The 27049-nt window shown below is 37.5% G+C and overlaps 22 non-coding genes across 22 annotated transcripts; all 22 read right to left on the bottom strand.

Moving 5' to 3' along the window:
• Nucleotides 1-2460: 2460 nt before the first annotated feature.
• Nucleotides 2461-2533, bottom strand: Trnar-ccu (transfer RNA arginine (anticodon CCU)). The gene has a single exon. It is a non-coding gene; the product is annotated as a tRNA-Arg (tRNA).
• Nucleotides 2534-5112: 2579 nt separating this feature from the next.
• Trnar-ccu (transfer RNA arginine (anticodon CCU)) lies at nt 5113-5185 on the bottom strand. The gene has a single exon. It is a non-coding gene; the product is annotated as a tRNA-Arg (tRNA).
• A 288-nt stretch (nt 5186-5473) lies between these two features.
• Trnat-cgu (transfer RNA threonine (anticodon CGU)) lies at nt 5474-5546 on the bottom strand. Its single transcript has one exon. It is a non-coding gene; the product is annotated as a tRNA-Thr (tRNA).
• Nucleotides 5547-5835: 289 nt separating this feature from the next.
• On the bottom strand, nt 5836-5908 carry Trnar-ccu (transfer RNA arginine (anticodon CCU)). The gene has a single exon. It is a non-coding gene; the product is annotated as a tRNA-Arg (tRNA).
• A 4582-nt stretch (nt 5909-10490) lies between these two features.
• Nucleotides 10491-10563, bottom strand: Trnar-ccu (transfer RNA arginine (anticodon CCU)). Its single transcript has one exon. It is a non-coding gene; the product is annotated as a tRNA-Arg (tRNA).
• Nucleotides 10564-10854: 291 nt separating this feature from the next.
• Trnar-ccu (transfer RNA arginine (anticodon CCU)) lies at nt 10855-10927 on the bottom strand. Its single transcript has one exon. It is a non-coding gene; the product is annotated as a tRNA-Arg (tRNA).
• A 1008-nt stretch (nt 10928-11935) lies between these two features.
• Nucleotides 11936-12008, bottom strand: Trnar-ccu (transfer RNA arginine (anticodon CCU)). The gene has a single exon. It is a non-coding gene; the product is annotated as a tRNA-Arg (tRNA).
• A 288-nt stretch (nt 12009-12296) lies between these two features.
• On the bottom strand, nt 12297-12369 carry Trnar-ccu (transfer RNA arginine (anticodon CCU)). The gene has a single exon. It is a non-coding gene; the product is annotated as a tRNA-Arg (tRNA).
• Nucleotides 12370-12658: 289 nt separating this feature from the next.
• Nucleotides 12659-12731, bottom strand: Trnar-ccu (transfer RNA arginine (anticodon CCU)). Its single transcript has one exon. It is a non-coding gene; the product is annotated as a tRNA-Arg (tRNA).
• A 1141-nt stretch (nt 12732-13872) lies between these two features.
• Trnar-ccu (transfer RNA arginine (anticodon CCU)) lies at nt 13873-13945 on the bottom strand. Its single transcript has one exon. It is a non-coding gene; the product is annotated as a tRNA-Arg (tRNA).
• Nucleotides 13946-14834: 889 nt separating this feature from the next.
• Trnar-ccu (transfer RNA arginine (anticodon CCU)) lies at nt 14835-14907 on the bottom strand. The gene has a single exon. It is a non-coding gene; the product is annotated as a tRNA-Arg (tRNA).
• Nucleotides 14908-15557: 650 nt separating this feature from the next.
• Nucleotides 15558-15630, bottom strand: Trnar-ccu (transfer RNA arginine (anticodon CCU)). The gene has a single exon. It is a non-coding gene; the product is annotated as a tRNA-Arg (tRNA).
• A 775-nt stretch (nt 15631-16405) lies between these two features.
• Nucleotides 16406-16478, bottom strand: Trnar-ccu (transfer RNA arginine (anticodon CCU)). Its single transcript has one exon. It is a non-coding gene; the product is annotated as a tRNA-Arg (tRNA).
• Nucleotides 16479-17615: 1137 nt separating this feature from the next.
• On the bottom strand, nt 17616-17688 carry Trnar-ccu (transfer RNA arginine (anticodon CCU)). The gene has a single exon. It is a non-coding gene; the product is annotated as a tRNA-Arg (tRNA).
• Nucleotides 17689-17983: 295 nt separating this feature from the next.
• Nucleotides 17984-18056, bottom strand: Trnar-ccu (transfer RNA arginine (anticodon CCU)). The gene has a single exon. It is a non-coding gene; the product is annotated as a tRNA-Arg (tRNA).
• Nucleotides 18057-18715: 659 nt separating this feature from the next.
• Trnar-ccu (transfer RNA arginine (anticodon CCU)) lies at nt 18716-18788 on the bottom strand. Its single transcript has one exon. It is a non-coding gene; the product is annotated as a tRNA-Arg (tRNA).
• A 1141-nt stretch (nt 18789-19929) lies between these two features.
• Trnar-ccu (transfer RNA arginine (anticodon CCU)) lies at nt 19930-20002 on the bottom strand. The gene has a single exon. It is a non-coding gene; the product is annotated as a tRNA-Arg (tRNA).
• A 289-nt stretch (nt 20003-20291) lies between these two features.
• Nucleotides 20292-20364, bottom strand: Trnar-ccu (transfer RNA arginine (anticodon CCU)). The gene has a single exon. It is a non-coding gene; the product is annotated as a tRNA-Arg (tRNA).
• A 295-nt stretch (nt 20365-20659) lies between these two features.
• Nucleotides 20660-20732, bottom strand: Trnar-ccu (transfer RNA arginine (anticodon CCU)). Its single transcript has one exon. It is a non-coding gene; the product is annotated as a tRNA-Arg (tRNA).
• A 1867-nt stretch (nt 20733-22599) lies between these two features.
• Nucleotides 22600-22672, bottom strand: Trnar-ccu (transfer RNA arginine (anticodon CCU)). Its single transcript has one exon. It is a non-coding gene; the product is annotated as a tRNA-Arg (tRNA).
• A 289-nt stretch (nt 22673-22961) lies between these two features.
• Trnar-ccu (transfer RNA arginine (anticodon CCU)) lies at nt 22962-23034 on the bottom strand. Its single transcript has one exon. It is a non-coding gene; the product is annotated as a tRNA-Arg (tRNA).
• A 288-nt stretch (nt 23035-23322) lies between these two features.
• Trnar-ccu (transfer RNA arginine (anticodon CCU)) lies at nt 23323-23395 on the bottom strand. The gene has a single exon. It is a non-coding gene; the product is annotated as a tRNA-Arg (tRNA).
• Between the last annotated feature and the right edge of the window lie 3654 nt (nt 23396-27049).

Genomic DNA, 27049 nt, shown 5'->3' with positions numbered 1-27049 from the left:
GATGCCTTATCCACTAGGCCACGGAGGCATAGTGTTAAAAGGCATGTCTTTGATTTTACTGTAAAAGTAGAAAGAGCTTGAAATAAGGCTATTGATCGAAAACAAGGATAAACGGTTATTCTAAGGTATCCATAATTTCACAACATGAGACAAATTTTGAAATGCATAAAGAAACAGTGTTGGTAAAGGATCAATAAAAGTCTTACCAAAGAATGCCTGAAGTTTTACTTTCGAAACAGAATATCGTTGATTTCGTGATGGGATACCTTTAACGAAACAGATAAAGAGGATAAGTTGTAAGTAATTCCTATGACTTGAGCTCCTTTGATGGGACTCAACACAGCAATCCCCGGGTTAAGACACCGATGCCTTATTCATTAGGCCACGGACCCTTCGTTTTAAATGTATATTTTTAATTATATTACAAGAAACAGAGCTAACTAAATCGTAATTGATCAGGAGCAAGGATAAATGTTTATTCTAAAGTATTCGTGATATCAGAAGATGAGACAAATTTCGAAAGGTGTAGCAGAAGCGGCGTTGGTAGATGATCAATAAGAGCCATTATCAAGATTGTCACAGTGCCTAAACAGAAGTTGGCCGTGTACAGGACAGGACGTCTTAAATTTTGCACATAAGGAGGGTTTAAGCTGAGCAATTTATCTGACTTGAGCACTTCCGGCGGGATTCGAACCCGCAATCCCCGGCTTATGAGGCCGATGCCTTATCGATTATGCCACGGAGGCATACTTTCAAAAGATTTGTGTTGATTATGCTATAAAATAAAGAAAGAGTTTCAAATGACGCTATTGATCGGAAACAAGCATAAATAGCTATTGCGAAGCACTCATTACTTCGAAAAATAAGACAAATTTCGAAACGCATAAGGAAACAGTGTTGGTAAATGATCAATAAATCTCTTTCTAAAGAATGCTTCGAATTACTTTCGAAACAGAACATGGTTGTTTTCCGGACAGGATGCCTTTAACGACACAGATAAAGAGGTTAGATTTTGAGTAATTCATATGACTTGAGCACCTCCGACAGGACTCGGACCCACAATCCCCGTCTTAGGAATCCAATGCCTTATCCATTAGGCCACGGAGGCATAGTTTTAAAAGGCATGTCTTTCATTATACTGTAAAAGTAGAAAGAGCTTGAAATGAGGCTATTGATCGAAAACAAGGATAAACGGTTATTCTAAAGTATCCATAAATTCACAACATGAGACTAATTTCGAAGCGCATGAAAAAGCAGTTTTGGTAAATGATAAATAAATGTATTTCATAAGAATGCTTCAAATATTACTTTCAAAACAGATAATGGTTGTTTTCGGGACAGGATACCTTTAACGACACAGATAAAGAGGATAGGTTTTAAGTAATTTTTATGACTTGAGCTCCTTCCATGAGACTCGACACCGCAATCCCCGGGTTAAGACACCGATGCCTTATTCATTAGGCCACGGATGCTTCGTTTTAAATGTATATTTTTATTTATATTAGAAGAAAAAGAACTAACAAAATCGCAATTGATCAGAAGCAAGGATAAACGTTTATTTTAAAGTATTCATTATATCAGAAGATGAAACAAATTTCGAAAGGTGAAAAAGCAGCCGCGTTGGTAGATGATAAATAAGAGCCATTATCAAGATTGTCTCAGTGCCTAAACAGAAGTTGACCGTGTACAGGACAGGACGTCTTAAATTTTACACATAAGGAGGGTTTAAGCTGAGTGATTTACCTGAATTGAGCACCTCCGACGAGATGTGAACCCGCAATCCCCGGCTTAGGAGGCCGATGCCTTATCCACTAGGCCACGGAGGCATAGTTCTAAAAGGCATGTCTTTGATTATACTGTAAAAGTAGAAAGAGCTTGAAATGAGGCTATTGATCCAAAACAAGGATAAACGGTTATTCTAAAGTATCCACAATTTCACAACATGAGACAAATTTCGAAGCGCATGAAAAACAAGTTTTGGTAAATGATAAATATATGTATTTCTTAAGAGTGCTTCAAATATTAATTTCAAAACAGATCATGGTTGTTTTCGGGACAGGATACCTTTAACGACAGAGATAAAGAGGATAGGTTTTAAGTAATTTTTATGGCCTGAGCTCCTTCGATGAGACTCGACACCGCAATCTCCGGGTTGCCATATTCATTAGGCCACGGATGCTTCGTTTTATATGCATATTTTTAATTATATTACAAGAAAAAGAGCTAACAAAATCGCAATTGATCAAAAGCAAGGATAAACGTTTATTTTAAAGTATTCATGATATCAGAAGATGAGACAAATTTCGAAAGGTGAAAAAGCAGCGGCGTTGGTAGATGATCAATAAGAGCCATTATCAAGATTGTTTCAGTGCCTAAACAGAAGTTGGCCGTGTACTGGACAGGACGTCTTAAATTTTACACATAAGGAGGGTTTAAGCTGAGTAATTTACCTGACTTGAGCACCTCCGACGGGATTCGAACCCGCAATCCCCGGCTTAGGAGGCCATTGCCTTATCCATTAGGCCACAGAGGCATAGTTTTAAGAGATATGTTTTGATTATGCTATAAAAAAAAGAAAGAGTTTGAAATGACGCTATTGATCGGAAACAAGCATAAATGGCTATTCCAAAACACTCATTACTTCGAAAAATAAGACAAATTTCGAAACGCATAAGGAAACAGTGTTGGTAAATGATCAATAAATGTCTTTCTAAAGAATGCTTCGAGTTACTTTCGAAACAGAACATGGTTGTTTTCGGGACAGGATACCTTTAACGACACAGATAAAGAGGATAGGTTTTAAGTATTTCATATTAGTTGAGCACCTCCGACGGGACTCAAACCCGAAATCCCCGGCTTAGGAGGCCGATGCCTTATCCATTAGGCCACGCAGGCATAGTTTTAAAAGACATGTTTTTGATTATACTATGAAAAGGGAAAGAGCTTGAAATGAGGATATTGATCGGAAACAAGGATCAACGGTTATTCTAAAATATCCATAATTTCACATCATGAGACAAATTTTGAAATGCATAAAGAAACAGTGTTGGTAAAGGATCAATAAAAGTCTTACTCAAGAATGCTTCGAGAATTACTTTCCAAACAGAACATGGTTGTTTTCAGGACAGGATGCCTTTAACGACACAGGTAAAGAGGTTAGATTTTGAGTAATTCATATGACTTGAGCACCTCTGACGGGACTCGGACCCACAATTCCCGTTTTAGGAAGCCGATGCCTTATCCATTAGGCCACGGAGTCATAATATTTTTAAAAGGCATGTCTTTGATTATACTGTAAAAGGAGAAAGAGCTTGAAATGAGGCTATTGATCGGAAACAAGGATAAACGGTTATTCTAAAGTATCCATAATTTCACAACATGAGACAAATTTCGAAGCGCATGAAAAAACAGTTTTGGTAAATGATAAATAAATGCATTTCTCAAGAATGCTTCAAATATTACTTTCAAAACAGATCATGGTTGTTTTCGGGACAGGATACCTTTAACAACACCGATAACGAGGATAGGTTTTAAGTAATTTTTATGACATGAGCTCCTACGATGAGACTCGACACCGCAATCCCTGGGTTAAGACACCGATGCCTTATTCATTAGGCCACGGATGCTTCGTTTAAAATGTGTATTTTTAATTATATTACAAGAAAAAGGGCTAACAAAATCGCAATTGATCAGAAGCAAGGATAAACGTTTATTTAGAAGTATTCATGATTTCAGAAGATGAGACAAATTTCGAAAGGTGAAAAAGCAGCGGCGTTGGTAGATGATCAATAAGAGCAACTATTTGTGCCTAAACCGATGTTGAAATGAGGCTATCGATCGGAAACAAGGATAAACGGTTATTCTAAAGTATCCATAATTTCACAACTTCTGACAAATTTCAAAGCGCATCAAGAAGTAAATGATAAATAAATGAATTTCTCTAGTATTACTTTCAAAACAGATCATGGTTGTTTTCGGGACAGGATACCTTTAACGACACAGATAAAGAGGATAGGTTTTAAGTAATTTTTATGACTTGAGCTCCTTCCATGAGACTCGACACCGCAATCCCCGGGTTAAGACACCGATGCCTTATTCATTAGGCCACGGATGCTTCGTTTTAAATGTATATTTTTAATTATATTAGAAGAAAAAGAGCTAACAAAATCGCAATTGATCAGAAGCAAGGATAAACGTTTACTTTAAAGTATTCATTATATCAGAAGATGAGACAAATTTTGAAAGGTGAAAAAGCAGCGGCGTTGGTAGATGATAAATAAGAGCCATTATCAAGATTGTCTCAGTGCCTAAACAGAAGTTGACCGTGTACAGGACAGGACGTTTTAAATTTTACACATAAGGAGGGTTTAAGCTGAGTAATTCATATGACTTGAGCACCTCCGACGGGTCTTGGACCCACAAACCCCGTCTTAGGAGGCCGATGCCTTATCCATTAGGCCACGGAGGCATAGTTTTAAAAGGCATGTCTTTGATTATACTGTAAAAGTAGAAAGAGCTTGAAATGAGGCTATTGATCGGAAACAAGGATAAACGGTTATTCTAAAGTATCCATAATTTCACAGCATGAGACAAATTTCGAAGAGCATGAAAAAACAGTTTTGGTAAATGATAAATAAATGTATTTCTCAAGAATGCTTCAAATATTAATTTCAAAACAGATCATGGTTGTTTTTGGGACAGGATACCTTTAACGACACAGATAAAGAGGATAGGTTTAAGTAATTTTTATGACTTGAGCTCCTTCGATGAGACTCGACACAGCATTCTCCGGGTTTAGACACCGATGCCTTATTCATTAGGCCACGGATGCTTCGTTTTATATGTATATTTTTAATTATATTACAAAAAGAAGAGCTAACAAAATCGCAATTGATCAGAAGCATGGATAAACGTTTATTTTAAAGTATTCCTGATATCAGAAGATGAGACAAATTTCGAAATGTGAAAAAGCAGCGGCGTTGGTAGATGATCAATAAGAGCCATTATCAAGATTGTCTCAGTGCCTAAACAGAAGTTGGCCGTGTACAGGACGGGACGTCTTAAATTTTACACATAAGGAGTGTTTAAGCTGAGTAATTTACCTTACTTGAGCACCTCCGACGGGATTCGAACCCGCAATCCCCGGCTTAGGAGGCCGATGCCTTATCCATTAGGCCACGGAGGCATACTTTTAAAAGATATGTTTTGATTATGCTATAAAAAAAGAAAGAGTTTGAAATGACGCTATTGATCGGAAACAAGCATAAATGGCTATTCCGAAACACTCATTACTTCGAAAAATAAGACAAATTTCGAAACGCATAAGGAAACAGTGTTGGTAAATGATCAATAAATGTCTTTCTAAAGAATGTTTCGAGTTACTTTCGAAACAGAACATGGTTGTTTTCGGGACAGGATACCTTTAACGACACAGATAAAGAGGATAGGTTTTAAGTATTTCATATTAGTTGAGCACCTCCGACGGGACTCGAACCCACAATCCCCGGCTTACGAGGCCGATGCCTTATCCATTAGGCCACGGAGGCATAGTTTTAAAAGACATGTTTTTGATTAAACTATGAAAAGGGAAAGACCTTGAAATGAGGATATTGATCGGAAACAAGGATCAACGGTTATTCTAAAGTATCCATAATTTCACAACATGAGACAAATTTTGAAATGCATAAAGAAACAGTGTTGGTAAAGGATCAATAAAAGTCTTACTGAAGAAAGCTTCGAGTTACTTTCGAAACAGAACATGGTTGTTTTCGGGACAGGATACCTTTAACGACACAGATAAAGAGGATAGGTTTTAAGTATTTCATATTGGTTGAGCACCTCCGACGGGACTCCAACCCGCAATCCCCGGCTTAGGAGGCCGATGCCTTATCCATTAGGCCACGGAGGCATAGTTTTAAAAGACATGTTTTTGATTATACTATGAAAAGGGAAAGAGCTTGAAATGAGGATATTGATCGGAAACAAGGATCAACGGTTATTCTAAAGTATCCATAATTTCACAACATGAGACAAATTTTGAAATGCATAAAGAAACAGTGTTAGTAAAGGATCAATAAAAGTCTTACTCAAGAATGCTTCGAAAATTACTTTCGAAACAGAACATGGTTGTTTTCGGGAGAGGATGCCTTTAACGACACCGATAACGAGGATATGTTTTAAGTAATTTTTTTGACTTGAGCTCCTTCGATGAGACTCGACACCGCAATCCCTGGGTTAAGACACCGATGCCTTATTCATTAGGCCACGGATGCTTCGTTTAAAATGTATATTTTTAATTATATTACAAGAAAAAGAGCTAACAAAATCGCAATTGATCAGAAGCAAGGATAAAGGTTTATTTAAAAGTATTCATAATATCAGAAGATGAGACAAATTTCGAAAGGTGAAAAAGTAGCGGCGTTGGTAGATGATCAATAAGAGCAACTATTAGTGCCTAAACCGATGTTGAAATGAGGCTATGGATCGGAAACAAGGATAAACGGTTATTCTAAAGTATCCATAATTTCACAACTTCTGACAAATTTCGAAGCGCATCAAGAAGTAAATGATAATTAAATGAATTTCTCTAGTATTACTTTCGAAAGAGATCATGGTTGTTCTCGGGACAGGATACCTTTAACGACACAGATAAAGAGGATAGGTTTTAAGTATTTCATATTAGTTGAGCACCTCCGACAGGACTCGAACTCGCAATCCCCGGCTTAGGAGGCCGATGCCTTATCCATTAGGCCACGGAGGCATAGTTTGAAAAGACATGTTTTTGATTATACTATGAAAAGGGAAAGAGCTTGAAATGAGGATATTGATCGGAAACAAGGATAAACGGTTATTCTAAAGCATCCATAATTTCACAACATGAGACTAATTTCGAAGCGCATGAAAAAACAGTGTTGGTAAATGATCAATAAATGACTTTCTAAAGAATGCTTCGAGTTACTTTCGAAACAGAACATGGTTGTTTTCGGGACAGGATACCTTTAACGACACAGATAAAGAGGATAGGTTTTAAGTATTTCATATTAGTTGAGCACCTCCGACGGGACTCGAAACTGAAATCCCCGGCTTAGGAGGCCGATGCCTTATCCATTAGGCCACGCAGGCATAGTTTTAAAAGGCATGTCTTTGATTAGTGACACAGGTAAAGAGGTTAGATTTTGAGTAATTCATATGACTTGAGCACCTCTGACGGGACTCGGACCCACAATTCCCGTCTTAGGAAGCCGATGCCTTATCCATTAGGCCACGGAGTCATAATATTTTTAAAAGGCATGTCTTTGATTATACTGTAAAAGGAGAAAGAGCTTGAAATGAGGCTATTGATCGGAAACAAGGATAAACGGTTATTCTAAAGTATCCATAATTTCACAACATGAGACAAATTTCGAAGCGCATGAAAAAACAGTTTTGGTAAATGATAAATAAATGCATTTCTCAAGAATGCTTCAAATATTACTTTCAAAACAGATCATGGTTGTTTTCGGGAGAGGATGCCTTTAACGACACCGATAACGAGGATATGTTTTAAGTAATTTTTTTGACTTGAGCTCCTTCGATGAGACTCGACACCGCAATCCCTGGGTTAAGACACCGATGCCTTATTCATTAGGCCACGGATGCTTCGTTTAAAATGTATATTTTTAATTATATTACAAGAAAAAGAGCTAACAAAATCGCAATTGATCAGAAGCAAGGATAAAGGTTTATTTAAAAGTATTCATAATATCAGAAGATGAGACAAATTTCGAAAGGTGAAAAAGTAGCGGCGTTGGTAGATGATCAATAAGAGCAACTATTAGTGCCTAAACCGATGTTGAAATGAGGCTATGGATCGGAAACAAGGATAAACGGTTATTCTAAAGTATCCATAATTTCACAACTTCTGACAAATTTCGAAGCGCATCAAGAAGTAAATGATAATTAAATGAATTTCTCTAGTATTACTTTCGAAAGAGATCATGGTTGTTCTCGGGACAGGATACCTTTAACGACACAGATAAAGAGGATAGGTTTTAAGTATTTCATATTAGTTGAGCACCTCCGACAGGACTCGAACTCGCAATCCCCGGCTTAGGAGGCCGATGCCTTATCCATTAGGCCACGGAGGCATAGTTTGAAAAGACATGTTTTTGATTATACTATGAAAAGGGAAAGAGCTTGAAATGAGGATATTGATCGGAAACAAGGATAAACGGTTATTCTAAAGCATCCATAATTTCACAACATGAGACTAATTTCGAAGCGCATGAAAAAACAGTGTTGGTAAATGATCAATAAATGACTTTCTAAAGAATGCTTCGAGTTACTTTCGAAACAGAACATGGTTGTTTTCGGGACAGGATACCTTTAACGACACAGATAAAGAGGATAGGTTTTAAGTATTTCATATTAGTTGAGCACCTCCGACGGGACTCGAAACTGAAATCCCCGGCTTAGGAGGCCGATGCCTTATCCATTAGGCCACGCAGGCATAGTTTTAAAAGGCATGTCTTTGATTAGTGACACAGGTAAAGAGGTTAGATTTTGAGTAATTCATATGACTTGAGCACCTCTGACGGGACTCGGACCCACAATTCCCGTCTTAGGAAGCCGATGCCTTATCCATTAGGCCACGGAGTCATAATATTTTTAAAAGGCATGTCTTTGATTATACTGTAAAAGGAGAAAGAGCTTGAAATGAGGCTATTGATCGGAAACAAGGATAAACGGTTATTCTAAAGTATCCATAATTTCACAACATGAGACAAATTTCGAAGCGCATGAAAAAACAGTTTTGGTAAATGATAAATAAATGCATTTCTCAAGAATGCTTCAAATATTACTTTCAAAACAGATCATGGTTGTTTTCGGGACAGGATACCTTTAACAACACCGATAACGAGGATAGGTTTTAAGTAATTTTTATGACATGAGCTCCTTCGATGAGACTCGACACCGCAATCCCTGGGTTAAGACACCGATGCCTTATTCATTAAGCCACGGATGCTTCGTTTAAAATGTGTATTTTTAATTATATTACAAGAAAAAAGGCTAACAAAATCGCAATTGATCAGAAGCAAGGATAAACGTTTATTTAGAAGTATTCATGATATCAGAAGATGAGACAAATTTCGAAAGGTGAAAAAGCAGCGGCGTTGGTAGATGATCAATAAGAGCAACTATTTGTGCCTAAACCGATATTGAAATGAGGCTATCGATCGGAAACAAGGATAAACGGTTATTCTAAAGTATCCATAATTTCACAACTTCTGACAAATTTCAAAGCGCATCAAGAAGTAAATGATAAATAAATGAATTTCTCTAGTATTACTTTCAAAACAGATCATGGTTGTTTTCGGGACAGGATACCTTTAACGACACAGATAAAGAGGATAGGTTTTAAGTAATTTTTATGACTTGAGCTCCTTCGATGAGACTCGACACCGCAATCCCCGGGTTAAGACACCGATGCCTTATTCATTAGGCCACGGATGCTTCGTTTTAAATGTATATTTTTAATTATATTAGAAGAAAAAGAGCTAACAAAATCGCAATTGATCAGAAGCAAGGATAAACGTTTACTTTAAATTATTCATTATATCAGAAGATGAGACAAATTTCGAAAGGTGAAAAAGCAGCGGCGTTGGTAGATGATAAATAAGAGCCATTATCAAGATTGTCTCAGTGCCTAAACAGAAGTTGACCGTGTACAGGACAGGACGTTTTAAATTTTACACATAAGGAGGGTTTAAGCTGAGTAATTCATATGACTTGAGCACCTCCGACGGGTCTCGGACCCACAAACCCCGTCTTAGGAGGCCGATGCCTTATCCATTAGGCCACGGAGGCATAGTTTTAAAAGGCATGTCTTTGATTATACTGTAAAAGTAGAAAGAGCTTGAAATGAGGCTATTGATCGGAAACAAGGATAAACGGTTATTCTAAAGTATCCATAATTTCACAGCATGAGACAAATTTCGAAGAGCATGAAAAAACAGTTTTGGTAAATGATAAATAAATGTATTTCTCAAGAATGCTTCAAATATTAATTTCAAAACAGATCATGGTTGTTTTCGGGACAGGATACCTTTAACGACACAGATAAAGAGGATAGGTTTAAGTAATTTTTATGACTTGAGCTCCTTCAATGAGACTCGACACAGCATTCTCCGGGTTAAGACACCGATGCCTTATTCATTAGGCCACGGATGCTTCGTTTTATATGTATATTTTTTATTATATTACAAAAAGAAGAGCTAACAAAATCGCAATTGATCAGAAGCAAGGATAAACGTTTATTTTAAAGTATTCATGATATCAGAAGATGAGACAAATTTCGAAATGTGAAAAAGCAGCGGCGTTGGTAGATGATCAATAAGAGCCATTATCAAGATTGTCTCAGTGCCTAAACAGAAGTTTGCCGTGTACAGGACGGGACGTCTTAAATTTTACACATAAGGAGTGTTTAAGCTGAGTAATTTACCTTACTTGAGCACCTCCGACGGGATTCGAACCCGCAATCCCCGGCTTAGGAGTCCGATGCCTTATCCATTAGGCCACGGAGGCATAGTTTTAAAAGGCATGTCTTTGATTATACTGTAAAAGTAGAAAGAGCTTGAAATGAGGCTATTGATCGGAAACAAGGATAAACGGTTATTCTAAAGTATCCATAATTTCACGGCATGAGACAAATTTCGAAGAGCATGAAAAAACAGTTTTGGTAAATGATAAATAAGTGTATTTCATAAGAATGCTTCAAATATTACTTTCAAAACAGATCATGGTTGTTTTCGGGACAGGATACCTTTAACGACACAGATAAAGAGGAGACGTTTTAAGTATTTCATATTAGTTAACCACCTCCGACGGGACTCGAACCCGCAATCCCCGGCTTAGGAGGCCGATGCCTTATCCATTAGGCCACGGAGGCATAGTTTTAAAAGGCATGTCTTTGATTATACTGTAAAAGTGGAAAGAGCTTGAAATGAGGCTATTGATCAAAAACAAGGAGAAATGGTTACTCTAAAGTATCCATAATTTCACAGCATGAGACAAATTTCTAAGCGCATGAAAAAACAATTTTGGTAAATGATCAATAAATGTCTTTCTAAAGAATGCTTCAAAAATTACTTTCGAAACAGAACATGGTTGTTTTCGGGACAGGATGCCTTGAACGAAACAGATAAAGAGGTTAGATTTTGAGTAATTCATATGACTTGAGCACCTCCGACGGGTCTCGGACCCACAATCCCCGTCTTAGGAGGCCGATGCCTTATCCATTAGGCCACGGAGGCATAGTTTTAAAAGGCATGTCTTTGATTATACTGTAAAAAAAGAAAGAGCTTGAAATGAGGCTGTTGATCGGAAACAAGGATAAACGGTTATTCTAAAGTATCCATAATTTCACAGCATGAGACAAATTTCGAAGAGCATGAAAAAACAGTTTTGGTAAATGATAAATAAATGTATTTCTCAAGAATGCTTCAAATATTAATTTCAAAACAGATCATGGTTGTTTTCGGGACAGGATACCTTTAACGACACAGATAAAGAGGATAGGTTTAAGTAATTTTTATGACTTGAGCTCCTTCGATGAGACTCGACACAGCATTCTCCGGGTTTAGACACCGATGCCTTATTCATTAGGCCACGGATGCTTCGTTTTATATGTATATTTTTAATTATATTACAAAAAGAAGAGCTAACAAAATCGCAATTGATCAGAAGCATGGATAAACGTTTATTTTAAAGTATTCCTGATATCAGAAGATGAGACAAATTTCGAAATGTGAAAAAGCAGCGGCGTTGGTAGATGATCAATAAGAGCCATTATCAAGATTGTCTCAGTACCTAAACAGAAGTTGGCCGTGTACAGGACGGGACGTCTTAAATTTTACACATAAGGAGTGTTTAAGCTGAGTAATTTACCTTACTTGAGCACCTCCGACGGGATTCGAACCCGCAATCCCCGGCTTAGGAGGCCGATGCCTTATCCATTAGGCCACGGAGGCATACTTTTAAAAGATATGTTTTGATTATGCTATAAAAAAAGAAAGAGTTTGAAATGACGCTATTGATCGGAAACAAGCATAAATGGCTATTCCGAAACACTCATTACTTCGAAAAATAAGACAAATTTCGAAACGCATAAGGAAACAGTGTTGGTAAATGATCAATAAATGTCTTTCTAAAGAATGTTTCGAGTTACTTTCGAAACAGAACATGGTTGTTTTCGGGACAGGATACCTTTAACGACACAGATAAAGAGGATAGGTTTTAAGTATTTCATATTAGTTGAGCACCTCCGACGGGACTCGAACCCACAATCCCCGGCTTAGGAGGCCGATGCCTTATCCATTAGGCCACGGAGGCATAGTTTTAAAAGACATGTTTTTGATTAAACTATGAAAAGGGAAAGACCTTGAAATGAGGATATTGATCGGAAACAAGGATCAACGGTTATTCTAAAGTATCCATAATTTCACAACATGAGACAAATTTTGAAATGCATAAAGAAACAGTGTTGGTAAAGGATCAATAAAAGTCTTACTGAAGAAAGCTTCGAGTTACTTTCGAAACAGAACATGGTTGATTTCGGGACAGGATACCTTTAACGACACAGATAAAGAGGATAGGTTTTAAGTATTTCATATTGGTTGAGCACCTCCGACGGGACTCGAACCCGCAATCCCCGGCTTAGGAGGCCGATGCCTTATCCATTAGGCCACGGAGGCATAGTTTTAAAAGACATGTTTTTGATTATACTATGAAAAGGGAAAGAGCTTGAAATGAGGATATTGATCGGAAACAAGGATCAACGGTTATTCTAAAGTATCCATAATTTCACAACATGAGACAAATTTTGAAATGCATAAAGAAACAGTGTTAGTAAAGGATCAATAAAAGTCTTACTCAAGAATGCTTCGAAAATTACTTTCGAAACAGAACATGGTTGTTTTCGGGAGAGGATGCCTTTAACGACACCGATAACGAGGATAGGTTTTAAGTAATTTTTATGACTTGAGCTCCTTCGATGAGACTCGACACCGCAATCCCTGGGTTAAGACACCGATGCCTTATTCATTAGGCCACGGATGCTTCGTTTAAAATGTATATTTTTAATTATATTAGAAGAAAAAGAGCTAACAAATTCGCAATTGATCAGAAGCAAGGATAAAGGTTTATTTAAAAGTATTCATAATATCAGAAGATGAGACAAATTTCGAAAGGTGAAAAAGTAGCGGCGTTGGTAGATGATCAATAAGAGCAACTATTTGTGCCTAAACCAATGTTGAAATGAGGCTATGGATCGGAAACAAGGATAAACGGTTATTCTAAAGTATCCATAATTTCACAACTTCTGACAAATTTCGAAGCGCATCAAGAAGTAAATGATAATTAAATGAATTTCTCTAGTATTACTTTCGAAAGAGATCATGGTTGTTCTCGGGACAGGATACCTTTAACGACACAGATAAAGAGGATAGGTTTTAAGTATTTCATATTAGTTGAGCACCTCCGACAGGACTCGAACTCGCAATCCCCGGCTTAGGAGGCCGATGCCTTATCCATTAGGCCACGGAGGCATAGTTTGAAAAGACATGTTTTTGATTATACTATGAAAAGGGAAAGAGCTTGAAATGAGGATATTGATCGGAAACAAGGATAAACGGTTATTCTAAAGCATCCATAATTTCACAACATGAGACTAATTTCCAAGCGCATGAAAAAACAGTGTTGGTAAATGATCAATAAATGACTTTCTAAAGAATGCTTCGAGTTACTTTCGAAACAGAACATGGTTGTTTTCGGGACAGGATACCTTTAACGACACAGATAAAGAGGATAGGTTTTAAGTATTTCATATTAGTTGAGCACCTCCGACGGGACTCGAACCCGGAATCCCCGGCTTAGGAGGCCGATGCCTTATCCATTAGGCCACGGAGGCATAGTTTTAAAAAGCATGTCTTTGATTATACTGTAAAAGTGGAAAGAGCTTGAAATGAGGCTATTGATCAAAAACAAGGATAAACGGTTACTCTAAAGTATCCATAATTTCACAGCATGAGACAAATTTCTAAGCGCATGAAAAAACAATTTTGGTAAATGATCAATAAATGTCTTTCTAAAGAATGCTTCGAAAATTACTTTCGAAACTTAGGAGGCCGATGCCTTATCCATTAGGCCACGGAGGCATACTTTTAAAAGATATGTTTTGATTATGCTATAAAAAAAGAAAGAGTTTGAAATGACGCTATTGATCGGAAACAAGCATAAATGGCTATTCCGAAACACTCATTACTTCGAAAAATAAGACAAATTTCGAAACGCATAAGGAAACAGTGTTTGTAAATGATCAATAAATGTCTTTCTAAAGAATGTTTCGAGTTACTTTCGAAACAGAACATGGTTGTTTTCGGGACAGGATACCTTTAACGACACCGATAACGAGGAGAGGTTTTAAGTAATTTTTATGACTTGAGCTCCTTCGATGAGACTCGACACCGCAATCCCTGGGTTAAGACACCGATGCCTTATTCATTAGGCCACGGATGCTTTGTTTAAAATGTATATTTTTAATTATATTACAAGAAAAAGAGCTAACAAAATCGCAATTGATCAGAAGCATGGATAAACGTTTATTTTAAAGTATTCATGATATCAGAAGATGAGACAAATTTCGAAATGTGAAAAAGCAGCGGCGTTGGTAGATGATCAATAAGAGCCATTATCAAGATTGTCTCAGTGCCTAAACAGAAGTTGGCCGTGTACAGGACGGGACGTCTTAAATTTTACACATAAGGAGTGTTTAAGCTGAGTAATTTACCTTACTTGAGCACCTCCGACGGGATTCGAACCCGCAATCCCCGGCTTAGGAGGCCGATGCCTTATCCATTAGGCCACGGAGGCATACTTTTAAAAGATATGTTTTGATTATGCTATAAAAAAAGAAAGAGTTTGAAATGACGCTATTGATCGGAAACAAGCATAAATGGCTATTCCGAAACACTCATTACTTCGAAAAATAAGACAAATTTCGAAACGCATAAGGAAACAGTGTTGGTAAATGATCAATAAATGTCTTTCTAAAGAATGCTTCGAGTTACTTTCGAAACAGAACATGGTTGTTTTCGGGACAGGATACCTTTAACGACACAGATAGAGAGGATAGGTTTTAAGTATTTCATATTAGTTGAGCACCTTTGACGGGACTCGAACCCGCAATCCCCGGCTTAGGAGGCCGATGCCTTATCCATTAGGCCACGGAGGCATAGTTTTAAAAGACATGTTTTTGATTAAACTATGAAAAGGGAAAGAGCTTGAAATGAGGATATTGATCGGAAACAAGGATCAACGGTTATTCTAAAGTATCCATAATTTCACAACATGAGACAAATTTTGAAATGCATAAAGAAACAGTGTTGGTAAAGGATCAATAAAAGTTTTACTGAAGAATGCTTCGAGTTACTTTCGAAACAGAACATGGTTGTTTTCGGGACAGGATACCTTTAACGACACAGATAAAGAGTATAGGTTTTAAGTATTTCATATTAGTTGAGCACCTCCGACGGGACTCGAACCCGCAATCCCCGGCTTAGGAGGCCGATGCCTTATCCATTAGGCCACGGAGACATAGTTTTAAAAGACATGTTTTTGATTATACTATGAAAAGGGAAAGAGCTTGAAATGAGGATATTGATCGGAAACAAGGATCAACGGTTATTCTAAAGTATCCATAATTTCACAACATGAGACAAATTTTGAAATGCATAAAGAAACAGTGTTAGTAAAGGATCAATAAAAGTCTTACTCAAGAATGCTTCGAAAATTACTTTCGAAACAGAACATGGTTGTTTTCGGGACAGGATGCCTTTAACGACACCGATAACGAGGATAGGTTTTAAGTAATTTTTATGACTTGAGCTCCTTCGATGAGACTCGACACCGCAATCCCTGGGTTAAGACACCGATGCCTTATTCATTAGGCCACGGATGCTTCGTTTAAAATGTATATTTTTAATTATATTACAAGAAAAAGAGCCAACAAAATTGCAATTGATCAGTAGCAAGGATAAAGGTTTATTTAAAAGTATTCATGATATCAGAAGATGAGACAAATTTCGAAAGGTGAAAAAGTAGCGGCGTTGGTAGATGATCAATAAGAGCAACTATTTGTGCCTAAACCGATGTTGAAATGAGGCTATGGATCGGAAACAAGGATAAACGGTTATTCTAAAGTATCCATAATTTCACAACTTCTGACAAATTTCGAAGCGCATCAAGAAGTAAATGATAATTAAATGAATTTCTCTAGTATTACTTTCGAAAGAGATCATGGTTGTTCTCGGGACAGGATTTAACGACACAGATAAAGAGGATAGGTTTTAAGTATTTCATATTAGTTGAGCACCTCCGACGGGACTCGAACCCGCAATCCCCGGCTTAGGAGGCCGATGCCTTATCCATTAGGCCACGGAGGCATAGTTTTAAAAAGCATGTCTTTGATTATACTGTAAAAGTGGAAAGAGCTTGAAATGAGGCTATTGATCAAAAACAAGGATAAACGGTTACTCTAAAGTATCCATAATTTCACAGCATGAGACAAATTTCTAAGCGCATGAAAAAACAATTTTGGTAAATGATCAATAAATGTCTTTCTAAAGAATGCTTCGAAAATTACTTTCGAAACAGAACATGGTTGTTTTCGGGACAGGATGCCTTTAACGAAACAGATAAAGAGGTTAGATTTTGAGTAATTCATATGACTTGAGCACCTCCGACGGGTCTCCGACCCACAATCCCCGTCTTAGGAGGCCGATGCCTTATCCATTAGGCCACGGAGGCATAGTTTTAAAAGGCATGTCTTTGATTATACTGTAAAAGTAGAAAGAGCTTGAAATAAGGCTATTGATCGGAAACAAAGATAAACGGTTCTTCTGAAGTATCCATAATTTCACAACATGAGACAAATTTCGAAACGCATGAAAAAACAGTGTTGGTAAATGATCAATAAATGTCTTTCTAAAGAATGCTTCGAGTTACTTTCGAAACAGAACAAGGTTGTTTTCGGGACAGGATACCTTTAACGACACCGATAACGAGGAGAGGTTTTAAGTAATTTTTATGACTTGAGCTCCTTCGATGAGACTCGACACCGCAATCCCTGGGTTAAGACACCGATGCCTTATTCATTAGGCCACGGATGCTTCGTTTAAAATGTATATTTTTAATTATATTACAAGAAAAAGAGCCAACAAAATTGCAATTGATCAGTAGCAAGGATAAAGGTTTATTTAAAAGTATTCATGATATCAGAAGATGAGACAAATTTCAAAAGGTGAAAAAGTAGCGGCGTTGGTAGATGATCAATAAGAGCAACTATTTGTGCCTAAACCGATGTTGAAATGAGGCTATGGATCGGAAACAAGGATAAACGGTTATTCTAAAGTATCCATAATTTCACAACTTCTGACAAATTTCGAAGCGCATCAAGAAGTAAATGATAATTAAATGAATTTCTCTAGTATTACTTTCGAAAGAGATCATGGTTGTTCTCGGGACAGGATTTAACGACACAGATAAAGAGGATAGGTTTTAAGTATTTCATATTAGTTGAGCACCTCCGACGGGACTCGAACCCGCAATCCCCGGCTTAGGAGGCCGATGCCTTATCCATTAGGCCACGGAGGCATAGTTTTAAAAGACATGTTTTTGATAATACTATGAAAAGGGAAAGAGCTTGAAATGAGGATATTGATCGGAAACAAGGATCAACGGTTATTCTAAAGTATCCATAATTTCACAACATGAGACAAATTTCGAAGCTCATGAAAAAACAGTTTTGGTAAATGATCAAGAAGTAAATGATAATTAAATGAATTTCTCTAGTATTACTTTCGAAACAGATCATGGTTGTTCTCGGGACAGGATGCCCTTAACGACACAGATAAAGAGGATACGTTTTAAGTATTTCATATTAGTTGAGCACCTCCGACGGGACTCGAACCCGCAATCCCCGGCTTAGGAGGCCGATGCCTTATCCATTAGGCCACGGAGGCATAGTTTTAAAATACATGTTTTTGATTATACTATGAAAAGGGAAAGAGCTTGAAATGAGGATATTGATCGGAAACAAGGATCAACGGTTATTCTAAAGTATCCATAATTTCACAACATGAGACAAATTTTGAAATGCATAAAGAAACAGTGTTGGTAAAGGATCAATAAAAGTCTTACCCAAGAATGCTTCGAGAATTACTTTCGAAACAGAACATGGTTGTTTTCGGGACAGGATGCCTTTAACGAAACAGATAAAGAGGTTAGATTTTGAGTAATTCATATGACTTGAGCACCTCCGACGGGTCTCGGACCCACAATCCCCGTCTTAGGAAGCCGATGCCTTATCCATTAGGCTACGGAGTCATAGTTTTAAAAGGCATGTCTTTGATTATACTGTAAAAGGAGAAAGAGCTTGAAATGAGGCTGTTGATCGGAAACAAGGATAAACGGTTATTCTAAAGTATCCATAATTTCACAACATGAGACAAATTTCGAAGCTCATGAAAAAACAGTTTTGGTAAATGATCAAGAAGTAAATGATAATTAAATGAATTTCTCTAGTATTACTTTCGAAACAGATCATGGTTGTTCTCGGGACAGGATGCCTTTAACGACACAGATAAAGAGGATACGTTTTAAGTATTTCATATTAGTTGAGCACCTCCGACGGGACTCGAACCCGCAATCCCCGGCTTAGGAGGCCGATGCCTTATCCATTAGGCCACGGAGGCATAGTTTTAAAAGGCATGTCTTTGATTATACTGTAAAAGTGGAAAGAGCTTGAAATGAGGCTATTGATCAAAAACAAGGATAAACGGTTACTCTAAAGTATCAATAATTTCACAGCATGAGACAAATTTCTAAGCGCATGAAAAAACAATTTTGGTAAATGATCAATAAATGTCTTTTTAAAGAATGCTTCGAAAATTACTTTCGAAACAGAACATGGTTGTTTTCGGGACAGGATGCCTTTAACGAAACAGATAAATCGGTTAGATTTTGAGTAATTCATATGACTTGAGCACCTCCGACGGGTCTCGGACCCACAATCCCCGTCTTAGGAGGCCGATGCCTTATCCATTAGGCCACGGAGGCATAGTTTTAAAAGGCATGTCTTTGATTATACTGTAAAAGTAGAAAGAGCTTGAAATTAGGCTATTGATCGGAAACAAAGATAAACGGTTCTTCTGAAGTATCCATAATTTCACAACATGAGACAAATTTCGAAACGCATGAAAAAACAGTGTTGGTAAATGATCAATAAATGTCTTTCTAAAGAATGCTTCGAGTTACTTTCGAAACAGAACAAGGTTGTTTTCGGGACAGGATACCTTTAACGACACCGAAAACGAGGAGAGGTTTTAAGTAATTTTTATGACTTGAGCTCCTTCGATGAGACTCGATACTGCAATCCCTGGGTTAAGACACCGATGCCTTATTCATTAGGCCACGGATGCTTCGTTTAAAATGTATATTTTTAATTATATTACAAGAAAAAGAGCTAACAAAATCGCAATTGATCAGAAGCAAGGATAAAGGTTTATTTAAAAGTATTCATGATATCAGAAGATGAGACAAATTTCGAAAGGTGAAAAAGTAGCGGCGTTGGTAGATGATCAATAAGAGCAACTATTTGTGCCTAAACCGATGTTGAAATGAGGCTATGGATCGGAAACAAGGATAAACGGTTATTCTAAAGTATCCATAATTTCACAACTTCTGACAAATTTCGAAGCGCATCAAGAAGTAAATGATAATTAAATGAATTTCTCTAGTATTACTTTCGAAAGAGATCATGGTTGTTCTCGGGACAGGATACCTTTAACGACACAGATAAAGAGGATAGGTTTTAAGTATTTCATATTAGTTGAGCACCTCCGACGGGACTCGAACCCGCAATCCCCGGCTTAGGAGGCCGATGCCTTATCCATTAGGCCACGGAGGCATAGTTTTAAAAGACATGTTTTTGATTATACTATGAAAAGGGAAAGAGCTTGAAATAAGGATATTGATCGGAAACAAGGATAAACGGTTATTCTAAAGCATCCATAATTTCACAACATGAGACTAATTTCGAAGCGCATGAAAGAACAGTGTTGGTAAATGATCAATAAATGACTTTCTAAAGAATGCTTCGAGTTACTTTCGAAACAGAGTAAGGTTGTTTTCGGGACAGGATACCTTTAACGACACAGATAAAGAGGGTAGGTTTTAAGTATTTCATATTAGTTGAGCACCTCCGACGGGACTCGAACCCGCAATCCCCGGCTTAGGAGGCCGATGCCTTATCCATTAGGCCACGGAGGCATAGTTTTAAAATACATGTTTTTGATTATACTATGAAAAGGGAAAGAGCTTGAAATGAGGATATTGATCGGAAACAAGGATCAACGGTTATTCTAAAGTATCCATAATTTCACAACATGAGACAAATTTCGAAGCTCATGAAAAAACAGTTTTGGTAAATGATCAAGAAGTAAATGATAATTAAATGAATTTCTCTAGTATTACTTTCGAAACAGATCATGGTTGTTCTCGGGACAGGATGCCCTTAACGACACAGATAAAGAGGATACGTTTTAAGTATTTCATATTAGTTGAGCACCTCCGACGGGACTCGAACCCGCAATCCCCGGCTTAGGAGGCCGATGCCTTATCCATTAGGCCACGGAGGCATAGTTTTAAAAGGCATGTCTTTGATTATACTGTAAAAGTAGAAAGAGCTTGAAATGAGGCTATTGATCGGAAACAAGGATAAATGGCTATTCCGAAACACTCATTACTTCGAAAAATAAGACAAATTTCGAAACGCATAAGGAAACAGTGTTGGTAAATGATCAATAAATGTCTTTCTAAAGAATGCTTCGAGTTACTTTCGAAACAGAACATGGTTGTTTTCGGGACAGGATACCTTTAACGACACAGATAAAGAGGATAGGTTTTAAGTATTTCATATTAGTTGAGCACCTCCGACGGGACTTGAACCCGTAATCCCCGGCTTAGGAGGCCGATGCCTTATCCATTAAGCCACGGATGCATAGTTTTAAAAGACATGTTTTTGATTAAACTATGAAAAGGGAAAGAGCTTGAAATGAGGATATTGATCGGAAACAAGGATCAACGGTTACTCTAAAGTATCCATAATTTCACAACATGAGACAAATTTTGAAATGCATAAAGAAACAGTGTTGGTAAAGGATCAATAAAAGTCTTACTGAAGAATGCTTCGAGTTACTTTCGAAACAGAACATGGTTGTTTTCGGGACAGGATACCTTTAACGACACAGATAAAGAGGATAGGTTTTAAGTATTTCATATTAGTTGAGCACCTCCGACGGAACTCGAACCCGCAATCCCCGGCTTAGGAGGCCGATGCATTATCCATTAGGCCACGGAGGCATAGTTTTAAAAGACATGTTTTTGATTATACTATGAAAAGGGAAAGAGCTTGAAATGAGGATATTGATCGGAAACAAGGATCAACGGTTATTCTAAAGTATCCATAATTTCATAACATGAAACAAATTTTGAAATGCATAAAGAAACAGTGTTGGTAAAAGATCAATAAAAGTCTTACTCAAGAATGCTTCGAGAATTACTTTCGAAACAGAACATGGTTGTTTTCGGGACAGGATGCCTTTAACGACACAGATAAGGAGGTTAGATTTTGAGTAATTCATATGACTTGAGCACCTCTGACGGGACTGGGACCCACAATCTCCGTCTTAGGAAGCAGATGCCTTATCCATTAGGCCACGGAGTCATAGTTTTAAAAGGCATGTCTTTGATTATACTGTAAAAGGAGAAAGAGCTTGAAATGAGGCTATTGATCGGAAACAAGGATAAACGGTTATTCTAAAGTATCCATAATTTCACAACATGAGACAAATTTCGAAGGGAATGAAAAAACAGTTTTGGTAAATGATAAATAAATGTATTTCTCAAGAATGCTTCAAATATTACTTTCAAAACAGATCATGGTTGTTTTCGGGACAGGATACCTTTAACGACACCGATAACGAGGATAGGTTTTAAGTAATTTTTATGACTTGAGCTCCTTCGATGAGACTCGACACCGCAATCTCTGGGTTAAGACACCGATGCCTTATTCATTAGGCCACGGATGCTTCGTTTAAAATGTATATTTTTAATTATATTACAAGAAAAAGAGCTAACAAAATCGCAATTGATCAGAAGCAAGGATATAGGTTTATTTAAAACTATTCATGATATCAGAAGATGAGACAAATTTCGAAAGGTGAAAAAGTAGCGGCGTTGGTAGATGATCAATAAGAGCAACTATTTGTGCCTAAACCGATGTTGAAATGAGGCTATGGATCGGAAACAAGGATAAACGGTTATTCTAAAGTATCCATAATTTCACAACTTCTGACAAATTTCGAAGCGCATCAAGAAGTAAATGATAATTAAATGAATTTCTCTAGTATTACTTTCGAAAGAGATCATGGTTGTTCTCGGGACAGGATACCTTTAACGACACAGATAAAGAGGATAAGTTTTAAGTATTTCATATTAGTTGAGCACCTCCGACGGGACTCGAACCCGCAATCCCCGGCTTAGGAGGCCGATGCCTTATCCATTAGGCCACGGAGGCATAGTTTTAAAAGACATGTTTTTGATTACACTATGAAAAGGGAAAGAGCTTGAAATGAGGATATTGATCGGAAACAAGGAAAAACGGTTATTCTAAAGCATCCATAATTTCACAACATGAGACTAATTTCGAAGCGCATAAAAAAACAGTGTTGGTAAAAGATCAATAAATGACTTTCTAAAGAATGCTTCGAGTTACTTTCGAAACAGAACATGGTTGTTTTCGGGGCAGGATACCTTTAACGACACAGATAAAGAGGATAGGTTTTAAGTATTTCATATTAGTTGAGCACCTCCGACGGGACTCGAACCCGCAATCCCCGGCTTAGGAGGCCGATGCCTTATCCATTAGGCCACGGAGGCATAGTTTTAAAAGACATGTTTTTGATTACACTATGAAAAGGGAAAGAGCTTGAAATGAGGATATTGATCGGAAACAAGGAAAAACGGTTATTCTAAATCATCCATAATTTCACAACATGAGACTAATTTCGAAGCGCATAAAAAAACAGTGTTGGTAAAAGATCAATAAATGACTTTCTAAAGAATGCTTCGAGTTACTTTCGAAACAGAAATGGTTGTTTTCGGGGCAGGATACCTTTAACGACACAGATAAAGAGGATAGGTTTTAAGTATTTCATATTAGTTGAGCACCTCCGACGGGACTCGAACCCGCAATCCCCGGGTTAGGAGGCCGATGCCTTATCCATTAGGCCACGGAGGCATAGTTTTAAAAGACATGTTTTTGATTATACTATGAAAAGGGAAAGAGCTTGAAATGAGGATATTGATCGGAAACAAGAATCAACGGTTATTCTAAAGTATCCATAATTTCACAACATGAGACAAATTTTGAAATGCATAAAGAAACAGTGTTGGTAAAGGATCAATAAAAGTCTTACTCAAGAATGCTTCGAGAATTTCTTTCGAAACAGAACATGGTTGTTTTCGGGACAGGATGCCTTTAACGATACAGATAAGAATGTTAGATTTTGAGTAATTCATATGACTTGAGCACCTCCGACGGGTCTCGGACCCACAATCCCCGTCTTAGGAAGCCGATGCCTTATCCATTAGGGCACGGAGTCATAGTTTTAAAAGGCATGTCTTTGATTATACTGTAAAAGGAGAAAGAGCTTGAAATGAGACTATTGATCGGAAACAAGGATAAACGGTTATTCTAAAGTATCCATAATTTCACAACATGTGACAAATTTTGAAACGCATAAAAAAACAGTGGTGGTAAATGAATAATAAATGTACCACTCCATAATGCGTCAAGTATTACTTTCAAAACAAAACATGGTTGTTTTCGTGATAGGATACCTTTAACGACACAGATAAAGAGGATAGGTTTTAAGTAATTTCTATGACTTGAGCTCCTTTGATGGGACTCGACACCGCAATCCACGGGTTAAGACACCGATGCCTTATTCATTAGGCCACGGACGCTTATTTTAAATGTTTATTTTTAATTATATTACAAGAAAAAGAGGTAACAAAATCGCAATTGATCAGAAGCAAGGATAAACGTTTATTCTAAAGTATTTATGATATCAAAAGATGAGACAAAAAGGTGAAAAAGAAGCGGCCTTGGTAGATGATCAATAAGAGCCATTATCATGATTGTCTCAGTGCCTAAACAGAAGTTGGCCCTTTATAGGACAGGACGTCTTAAATTTTACACATACGGAGGGTTTAAGCTGTGTAATTTACCTGACTTGAGCACCTCCGACGGGATTTGAAGCTGCAATCCCCGGCTTAGGAGGCCTATGCCTTATCCATTAGGCTACGGAGGCATAGTTTTAAAAGATATGTTTTTGACTATGCTATGAAAAGGGAAAGAGCTTGAAATGAGGCTATTGATCGGAAATAAGCATAAATGACTATTCCGAAACATTCATTATTTCGCAAAATAAGACAAATTTGAAACGCATAAAGAAACAGTGTTGGTAAATGATCAATAAATGTCTTACTCAAGAATTCCTGAAGTCTTACTTTCGAAATAGATCATGGTGGTTTTCCGAACAGGATGCCTTTAACGACACGGATAAAGGGGATAGGTTTTAAGTAATTCATATGAGTTGAGCACCTCCGACGCGACTCGGACCCGCAATCCCCGGCTTAGGAGGCCGATGCCTTATCCACTAGGCCACTGAGGCATAGTTTTAAAAGATACGTATTGGTTATGCTATAAAAAGAGAAAGAGTTTGAAATGACGCTATTGGTCGGCAACAAGGATAAACGGCTATTCCGAAACATTCATAATTTCACAACATGAGACAAATTTTGAAACGCATAAAGAAACAGTGTTGGTAAGTGATTGCGGGTCCGAGTCCCGTCAGAGGTGCTCAAGTCATATGAATTACTCAAAATCTAACCTCATTATTGATCACTTACCAATACTGTTTCCCGGCTTAGGAGGCCGATGCCTTATGCATTAGGCCACGGACGCTTCGTTTTAAATTTACATTTTTAATAATATTGCAAGAAAAAGAACTAACAAAATCGCAATTGATCAGGAGCAAGGATAAATCTTTATTCTAAATAATTCATGATTTCAGAAGATGAGACACATTTCGAAAGGTGAAAAAGAAGCGGCGTTGGTAGATGATCAATAAGTGCCTTTATCAACATTGTCTCAACTATTTGTGCCTAAGAAGAAGTTGGATGTTTGCAGGACAGGACGTCTTAAATTTTACACATAAGGAGGGATGAAGTTGAGTAATATACATGGCTTGAGCACATCCGACGGGATTCGAACCCGCAATCCTGGGCTTAGGAGGCAGATGCCTTATCCATTAGGCCACGGAGGCATAGTTTTAAAAGATATGTTTTTGATTATACTATAAAAAGGGAAAGAGCTTGAAATGAGGCTATTGATCGGAAGCAAGGATGATCGGTTATTCTAAAGTATCCATAATTTTACAACATGAGACAAACTTCAAAGGGCATCAAGAAACAATTTCGGTAAATGATAAATAAATGTATTCCTCTAGTATTACTTTCGAAACAGATCATGGTTGTTTTCAGGAGAGGATGCTTTTAACGACACTGGGAGAGAGGAAAGGTTTTAAGTAATTCATATGAGTTTAGCACCTGCGACGGGACTCGAACCCGCAATCCTCAACTTAAGAGGCCGATGCCTTATCCATTAGGCCACAGAGACATAGTTTTTAAAGATAGGTTTTTCATTATACTAAGAAAAGGAAAAGAGCTTGAAATGACGCTATTGGTCGGCAACAAGGATAAACGGCTATTCCGAAACATTCATAATTTCACAACATGAGACAAATTTTGAAACGCATAAAGAAACAGTCATTGTCTCATTGTCTCAACTATTTGTGCCTAAAAAGAAGTTGGATGTTTGCAGGACCGGACGTCTTAAATTTTACCCATAAGGAGGGCTGAAGATGAGTAATATACATGGTTTGAGCACCTCCGACGGGATTCGAACCCGCAATCCCCGGCTTAGAAAGCCGATACCTTATCAATTAGGCCACGGAGGGACAGTTCTAAAAGATATGTTTTTGATTATACTATAGAAAGGGAAAGAGCTTGAAATGAGGCTATTGATCGGAAACAAGGATGATCGGTTATTCTAAAGTATCCATAATTTTACAACATGAGACAAACTTCAAAGGGCATCAAGAAACAATTTCGGTAAATGATAAATAAATGTATTCCTCTAGTATTACTTTCGAAACAGATCATGGTTGTTTTCAGGAGAGGATGCTTTTAACGACACTGGTACAGAGGATAGGTTTTAAGTAATTCATATGAGTTTAGCACCTGCGACGGGACTCGAACCCGCAATCCTCAAATTAAGAGGCCGATGCCTTATCCATTAGGCCACAGAGACATAGTTTTTAAAGATGGGTTTTTCATTATACTAAGAAAAGGAAAAGAGCTTGAAAAGACGCTATTGGTCGGCAACAAGGATAAACGGCTATTCCGAAACATTCATAATTTCACAACATGAGACAAATTTTTAAACGCATAAAGAAACAGTATTGGTAAGTGATCAATAAATGTCTTACTCAAGAATGCCTGAAGTCTTACTTTCGAAACAGAACATGGTTGTTTTGGGGATAGGATACCTTTAACGACACAGATAATGAGGTTAGATTTTGAGTAATTCATATGACTTGAGCACCTCTGACGGGACTCGGACCCGCAATCCCCGGATTAGGAGGCCGATGCCTTATGCATTAGGCCACGGACGCTTCGTTTTAAATTTACATTTTTAATTATATTGCAAAGAAAACAACTAACAAAATCGCAATTGATCAGAAGCAAGGATAAATCTTTATTCTAAATAATTCATGATTTCAGAAGATGAGACACATTTCGAAAGGTGAAAAAGAAGCGGCGTTGG

The sequence above is a fragment of the Hydractinia symbiolongicarpus genome, chromosome 2 (genome assembly GCF_029227915.1).
Source record: "Hydractinia symbiolongicarpus strain clone_291-10 chromosome 2, HSymV2.1, whole genome shotgun sequence".
Classification (NCBI taxonomy): Eukaryota; Metazoa; Cnidaria; class Hydrozoa; order Anthoathecata; family Hydractiniidae; genus Hydractinia; species Hydractinia symbiolongicarpus.
This window is presented reverse-complemented; position numbering and strand designations above follow the sequence as displayed.